Source organism: Erpetoichthys calabaricus, chromosome 18 (assembly GCF_900747795.2).
Source record: "Erpetoichthys calabaricus chromosome 18, fErpCal1.3, whole genome shotgun sequence".
NCBI lineage: Eukaryota > Metazoa > Chordata > Cladistia > Polypteriformes > Polypteridae > Erpetoichthys > Erpetoichthys calabaricus.
This window is the reverse complement of record NC_041411.2, coordinates 77422731-77431277: the sequence shown is the minus strand read 5'-3', so window position 1 is coordinate 77431277 and position 8547 is coordinate 77422731.

Below are 8547 nucleotides of genomic sequence, written 5' to 3'. Positions count from 1 at the left end.
CTACTTTAGTGCCGCCATCTCGTGGATAGCCATTTTTGGTGGCAATAGCTTGCTGGTGAGCTTTGCTGTCACGTCTCAGTGCTATTCATGCTATTCTGAGTGAGCTGTAAGCTTCCTTTCCTTAACACTTTGACTGCTGGATCATTCATTACCAGTACGCTGCCATCTATGCATAGATGATAAATAACAAACTTTGTAAAAACAAATGTAAAGAAATGTATTAGAAAGCAACAATTGTATTATGAACAATAACTGTTAATTACTTTATTCTCACCAGTGGCACGGCTAAAAGTCTCCATTTGAATGAGAGCCCCAGATGGATGGCACCTCACCGAGTGCAGGCTTAGAAGCACATGTGCCGCAAATATAACCCATTTCTTGGCGCTGTCGACACTTGAGGAACACCACACATTTGGTAGTTGGGTTAGCATGTCTTGCTGTCGTGACAGTCGTGACAAGTTGGACGCCTTGAGATGAAGAACCGCCTCCGGTGCAGCGATCTGCATCAGTGCCAGAGCCTATAGGTTCCACGTCATCTATTTGATTGTCACTATCTTGATCACTGTTATTATATTCATCTTACTTCAAATCTAGTTGTTTCAAACACATCAGCAGCTCTGTACTCACGTGAAGGATGTTTGGGATGGACTGGGCATCATTCCTGGACTCAAGCAATCCAGGGATCAGATGCTAGAAGGGGACGTGGACACCAACATTTTAATAGAAACTCCCTCCCACTGCCATCTTCTTCTAATGGCCGGTCTCCCCACTCCATCCCAACTACATCAACAACTCCTGCCACGTCAACTGGAAAGGCCAGTGACGAGTACCCCTTTGACCATCAGTATGGGCTGAAGAACAAGTGAGGAGACAACTGAGGAAGCAACACAAAGGTAAAGCCGTGAGACCAAATGAAGTCAGTCCTCGAGTTCCTAAGTCCTGTCTGTGCTGACCAACTTTGTGGTGTCTTTGGCCACCTCTGTCTATTGTGGAAGACATCCTACATTGCTCCTGTTCCAAAGACACCTCTTCACCTGATGACGACAGACCAGTGGACTGACATCGCACATCATGAAGCCCTTTGACAGCCTGCTCCTGGACTATATGAGTCCTCTTGGGGTAGACCACCTGGACCCATTGCAGTTTGTCTATTGGTCAAAGATTGGAGTGGAAGATGCAATTACCTGCTCCACTAGGCTTTTTCTCGCCTGGACAAAGATGGCCACACTGAGGATTCTGTTTTCTGCTTTCTCCGTTGCCTTCAATACCATCCATCATCCCTGTTAAGGGATAAACTCAGAGATATGCAGATGGATGAACTTGTGGTGTCCTGGATAATGGACTCTCTGTCTGGTAGACCACAGTTTATGAGACTCAAGGACTGTGATAAGCAGCACTGGAGCACCCTAAAGAATAGTCCCATCTCCTTTTCTCTTCATGACTACAAATATAAGGTGGCTGAGGGAAATGGGAAATTTTGGAACTAGGTGTTGGCGACCCTGGCAGTTGTTTGGGACCCATGTGACCTCATTTAGAACCCCCTTGCCATTAGTTATAATGGAGCAGTGGAGTGGTGCGCAATGAGCGCTCGCTGTGAAAGCATTTTATAAGAATGGCAATAGCGGGACTGCTGTGCAAAGGGAATTTCGGTGTCATTACCAGTTAGGACATCACGCTTGCTCATGTGATTACAACATGGGTGCGTAATTTCAAAGCAATGGGTTCAGCCTTAAAAAAGAAGTCCCCAGGTGGAGCCACTTCACATACTGCCTGAAAACTGATGGCAGCAATTCGACGATTGTTTGGAAGTCGTGTCATTTCACACAACAATGACATTCCATGGCCTCCAAGATCCCCAGATCTCACTGTTTGTGATTTTTTTCCATTTTAAAAGCTAAGTGTGCCACACACGTCCTGCAACCATTGCTGAACTAAAAATGGGGATTCAAGAGGAAATCGCTGGCATTCCTCTTAATGTGTTACGTTAAGCAATGCAGAATTTCCACAACAGGCCGTGAGAATGTGTATGGAGAAATGGACAATACCTTCATGAGGTTTTCTCCAAAACATAAAATGAATATTGAATAAATATTGATACCATCGTTAATTGCTTATCCTGTACAATACATGACATCATTAGATTTATTTTACAATATGTTTATTCGTGCATTGAACGTCAATTGAAAATTTCCCGTTTCCCGGCGCCCCCCTGATCTCTGTGCTCCACAAGGCTTATTTTCACCGGGACAAAGTTGGCATCACAGTGAGGGCTCTGTTCCTTTGATTTCTCCAGTGCCTTCAGTACCATCCAGCCATCCCAGAGTTATGCAGATGGATGAGCCTGTGGTGTTCTGGGTGATGGACTCTTTGTCAGACAGACCAAGACTCAAGGACTGTATGAGCACACTGGAGCACTCCTCCGACTATAAATATAATGGCAGGTCATGTCATTTGCAGAAATTCTCAGATGATTCTGCACGTATGTGGTGTATTGATAAGGTGTGTGTTTGTGTGTGTGGTGGGGGGGGGGGGGGGGGGGGTTAGACATGGATAATGTGGTCTTGCCAAATAGGACACATTAGGGTCAGCCATTGTTCATTCCCCCGGAGCAATTCTCAGGTTAAGTGCCTTGCTCATGGGCCCAATAGAGTAGGACCCCTTCTGGCAGTAACAGGAGGAATTTCATCAAATCGGAAATCTGTAGCTGATCCACCCGACACACCAGTGACTTCAGTTTGATCAAATGATCTCCATAGGCTCCAGCTCTCAGTCCCAGAGAAACACCTTTGGGGTGAAGTTTAACAGGAGGCTTACAGCACAAAAACTGCAATCAAGCCTACATGGACCAAAATCCATAAGTGAAGTTTCCATCAATTTACTAAAAGGTTATCAAAAGAACAAACCTTTTTGAGCGTAAGGTGGAAAGTTGTTGAGTTATAATTTGGTGTTAATTTGGAAGCATTCAGGCAGTGTGGCTTCGGCAGTGCAGTGATGTCACCAGCAATGCCTCATCAAGAGCTGTCAGGACCTTACTAAGTTCATACAGTAGATGACTGTAACTTCATAAATGCAGGATCGTCACTTGTTTCACTGAACGGGATGAGCACTGGAGGCCACAAGTTCAAATCCTCAAGGGGGTGGTGGGATTGACTCACAAAGCACATTAATTCATTCCATGATGGCACAAAACAAATTCTGATCATTAAAGCTCATCCCCCAGAGCCCTGGAGTCTCGCCGGTTTTCTATCCTTACACGTAACAGGCGTAGGCTGCTCCTCTTCTCTGTTGTTGTTCTCCATGGACTGTTACCACACAACCTGAATAATCTTTACTTATTCTTAACATACGATCTTATTTAAATGAACAGTTTGATTGTGTTTAATTAAGAAGGCTTTAAAGTGTAATATTCAGCTGTTCCACAGTTTCTCCTGTGCCTCTCCACCTACGTCGTTTACATATGGCTGCAGCTAGAGAAAAAATGTACAGTTAACTCTGGAGTGACGCCATGTGAGCAGTGAGCAGTGAGCAACCGGTGTCTCTTAATCAGTGGACTAACTGTGAAATTGTTTTAATTTGTGCTTGGCAAAATGTGTCTGAGTAGTCTTCTCTCTGGGTGCTTTGGGTTTTATAGCCCAAAATATTTGCCCATTAGAGTTAACTGGGTATTCAAATGAAGCCCAAGGTGGATGTGTGTGAGTGGGCCCTGTAATGGACGGGTGCCACTTCTTAAGTGCAGCAATGCCATACATCTGCGGAGTCACTGCAGTTGGGGCTCGAAAGTTAAGGTTTAGTAGGTGTGGTTATTGTTAGGGGTCTGTGCTGTTAGGGTTTAGTGTGAACAGCTAAGGTCAAGTGTGAATTTGATCAGGTGTAGTGGGAACGCTGAAGGTCAGGAGTTAGTGTGGCTCTTGTTTGGGATAAATGACTAAGAGTTAAGGTTAGGGTTAGGGTTTGGTGTGAATAGTTAAGGTTAGGGCTGAATGGGGTTAATGTCTGATATGAATGATTTTAGTGTGTTTATCATTTAGTACAGCGTTTCTCAACCTTTAAGTATTTGCGACCCGAATTTTCATAACAGTTTTAATCGCGGCCTCCCTAACGTTTTTTTGAAAGGAGCCCACTAATACCAATTTGTTCTTTTTTAATTAATGATATATCATAGATGCATATTTTATTACACCCACTTAACTTTTATCAACATTTATCTAACTCTGTATTTATTTTTCTAGTATCAGAATGTAGTTTAAGTTAATTTGTTTTGGTTTCAATACATGTATTTTTCATATTTTCGATTCTTGTTTTCTTTTTTTCACATCTTCGCTCCCCCCTAGGGGGGCCCGCCCCACAGCTTGAGAACCACTGATTTAGTATGAACAATTGAGGTTAAGGGTTGGAGTGATTAGGGTTTAGTGTGAATGGTTAAGTTTAGGGTTTATTGCAGTTATTATTATTTAGCATGAATTTTTAAGGTTAAGGGTTTAGTGTGAACAGGTAAGATTAGGGTTTAGTGTGGTTAATATTTGGTATGAATGTTGAAGGGTTAAGGTTTAGGGGTTAGCTTTAGTGTGATTATCATTTATTATGAATAATTGTAGTGTGGTTGGGTTTTAGTTTGAACAGTAAAGGTTTAGGGTTTAGTATGAATGATTTTAATGTGGTTAGGGTCTTGTGTGAACATTTAATGCTAGGGTTTAGTGTGATTATCGTTTTACGAGAATGTTTAAGGTTAGGGGTTAGCGTTGCTAGGTTTTAGTGTGAACAGTTAGGGTAAGGGTTTTTTGTGGTTATTATCATTTAACATGACCGTTTATGGTTAAAGTTAGTTTTAATGTGGCTGTCATTTAGTTTGAATGATTTTAGTGTGGTTAAGGTTTAGTGTGAATGGTTAAGGTTAGGATTTAGTGTGGTTACCATTTAATGTGAATGGTTACCTTGCTAGGTTTTAGTGTGAACAGTAAAGTTCAGGGTTTAGTGTGGTTATCATTTAGCGTGAATGTTTAAGGTTAAGGGGTTAGTGTTGCTAGGGATTAGTCTGAACAGTTAGGGTTTGATGTGGTTATCATTTGGAATGAAAGATTTTAGGGTTAGGGTTTAATGTAAAGAGTCTGATGCGGTTATCATTTAGTGTGAAAGTTTACGGTTAACCCCTTCACCGCTCTCTGCCGGATATATCCGGCACCGCTGTTTTAATGCTAACGCCATACTGCCGGAATTATCCGGCACATTTGCCTGTGGTTATATGAATGCCTGGCAAGTAGTATAACTGACGGTTTGGCGTGGGTATTATTACTACGTTGTATTTCGACAAGTCTGTGGTTGTTTTGGCCGGTCATGTGACGTGATTCGCATGTAACAGCTGTGAATATGGCGAAACGTAAACTGACTTCAAGTGAGGCTTTGCAGGCGATTTTGGACAGTTCTGATCATGATTGTAGCAGTTCTGAAGAAGATTTTAGTGACAGTGATGAGCAGCAACGTGCGCTGCATGATATTGTGAATGAAGACGCATCGGATGACGGCTCTGAGTGGGTGTATCCCCAGCATCTCAGCTGGGCTGCTGCCCGAGGTGAACTACCTTTTCTGCATTCGTTTGAGGGAACGTGTGGCTTTATTGTTGATGTAAACAATTACACTGCTGAGCAGTTTTATGAGCTGTTTGTGTCACCTGATTTGATTAGACATTTTGTTCATCAGACAAATCTGTATGCAGCACAGTTTATTGAGAAAAATCCCAATTTACCTCCACATTCCCGTGTTCGTGCTTGGTTTGACACTGATGAAAACGAAATGAAAAAATTCATTGGGATTTTGATGTTGATGGGAATAATCAGAAAACCAGATATTGAGATGTACTGGTCTACAGATCCTATGTATGCAACACATATTTTTGCAGCTGTCATGACACGTAACTGATTCCTCTTTGCTGCTGAAATTCTTTCATTTGAATGACAACAGAAACGAGCCAGATAAGAAAGATCCAAACCGCGACCGCTTGATCAAGCTACGTCCTTTGATTGATCATTTATTTGAAGCATTTCAGTTGCCCTACATGCCAGGACCGTCAGTTGCAGTTGATGAAAGTTTATTGTCGTGGAGGGCCCGCTTACAGTTTCGACAGTATCTACCATTGAAAAGGGCACGGTTTGGTATCAAGATGTTTTGCTTAGCTGAGAATTCAGGTTACATTTATAGATTTCGTGTATACACTGGCAACTTGCACAACATTTAGTGGTCAATACTGCTTGAATAAATGTAAAAAATGTAAAAAAAATGTAAAAAAGTAAAAAAACAAAAATTGTTCAGATTTCGCCTGGCTTGGGGAATATTTAGGGAGTTGGCGGTTAAAGGGTTAAGGGTTAGTGTTAGTTTTAGTGTGATTATCATTTATTATGAACAATTTTAGTGTGGTTAGGGTTTAGTTTGAACGGTTAAGTTTAGGGTTTAATGTGGTTATCATTTAGTTTGAATGATTATGGTGAGGTTAGGGTCTAGTGTGAACGCTTAAAGCTAGGGTCGTAGTGTGGATATCGTTTAACGAGAATGTTTAAGGTTAGGGGTTAGCATTGCTAGGTTTTAGTGTGAGCAGTTAAGTTATTGGAATAGTCCCATCTCCTTTTCTCTTCATGACTACAAATACATCATTAATTGTGCTTATTATCGTAGATAATTAATTGTAGATAATAAGGCCGAAGAAGAAGGAGAAGAAGAGGGGTGAGACGTGCCTGAAGACAGGAAGAGAGGAGGAAAGTAAAGAGAGTGGAACTGAGGGTAGGAACTTTGAATGTTGGCAATATGAGTGGTAAGGGGAGAGAGTTAGCAGATATGATGGAGAGAAGGAAGGTTGATATATTGTGCATACAAGAGACTAAATGGAAGGGGAGTAAGGCCAGGTGGATTGGAGATGGATTCAAATTGTTCTATCATGGTGTGGATGGGTGGAAGAATGGAGTAGGAGTTATTCTGAAAGAACAGTATGTCAAGAGTGCTTTGGAGGTGAAAAGAGTGGCAGACAGAGAGATGATTATGAAGCTGGAAATTGGAGGTGTGATGATGAATGTTGTTAGTGCATATGCCCCACAAGTTGGGTGTGCAATGGGTGAGAAAGAAGATTTCTGGAGTGAGTTGGATGAAGTGATGAACAGTGTACCCAAGGGACAGAAAGTGGTGATTGGAGCGGATTTCAATGGGCATGTTGGTGAAAGGAACAGAGGAGATGAGGATGTGATGGGTAGGTATGGTGTCAAGGAGATGAATGAAGAAGGTCAGAGGATAGTGGATTTTGTCAAAAGGATGGACATGGCTGTGGTGAATACATATTTTAAGAAGAGGGAAGAACATAGGGTGACATACAAGAGTGGAGGAAGATGCACACAGGTAGATTACATCCTGTGCAGAAGAGTTGATCTGAAGGAGACTGAAGACTGCAAAGTGGTGGCAGGAGAAAATGTTGTTAAGCAGCATAGGATGGTGGTCTGTAGGATGACGTTGGAGATCAAGAAGAGGAAGAGAGTGAGGACAGAGCCAAGGAGCAAATGGTGGAAGTTGATAAAGGAAGACTGCAAGGTTGAGTTTAGGGAGGAGGTGAGACAGGCACTGGGTGGCAAGACACCAGACAGCTGGGAAACTACAGCAGATGTAGTAAGGGTGACAGCAAGAAGGGTGCTTGGCGTGACATCTTGAAAGAGGAAGGAGGAAAAGGAAACCTGGTGGTGGAATGGGGAAGTACAGGAGAGCATACAGAGGAAGAGGATGGCAAAGAAGAAGTGGGATCGTCAGAGAGATGCAGAAAGTAGACATGAGTACAAGGAGATAAGGCGCAAGGTGAAGAGAGAGGTGGCGAAGGCTAAAGAAAAGGCGTATGATGAGTTGTATGAGAGGTTGGACACTAAGGAGGGAGAAAAGGACCGGTGGACTACAGAGGGGCTGAGATGGGAAAGATGTGCAGCAGATTAGGGTGATAAAGGATAAAGATGGAAACGTACTCACAAGCGAGGTGAGTGTGTTGAGCAGATGAAAAGAGGACTGTGAGAGGCTGATGAAGGAAGAGAACGAGAGAGAGAGAGAAGAGGTTGGATGATGTGGAGATAGTGAATCAGGAAGTGAAACGGATTAGTAAGGAGGAAGTAAGAACAGCTATGAAGAGGATGAAGAATGGAAAGGCCGTTGGTCCAGATGACATACCTATGAAAGCATGGCGGTGTTTAGGAGAGATGGCAGTGGAGTTTTTAACCAGATTGTTTAATGGAATCTTGGAAAGTGAGAGGATGCCTGAGGAGTGGAGAAGAAGTGTACTGGTGCTGATATTTAAGAATAAGGGGGACGTGCAGGACTGGAGTAACTACAGGGGGATAACATTGATGAGCCACAGCATGAAGTTATGGGAAAGAGTAGTGGAAGCTCGGTTAAGAAGTAAGGTGATGATTAGTGAGCATCAGTGTGGTTTCATGCCAAGAAAGAGCACCAAAGATGTGATGTTTGCTCTGAGGATGTTGATGGAGAAGTTTATAGAAGACCAGAAGGAGTTGTATTGCGTCTTTGTGGACCTGG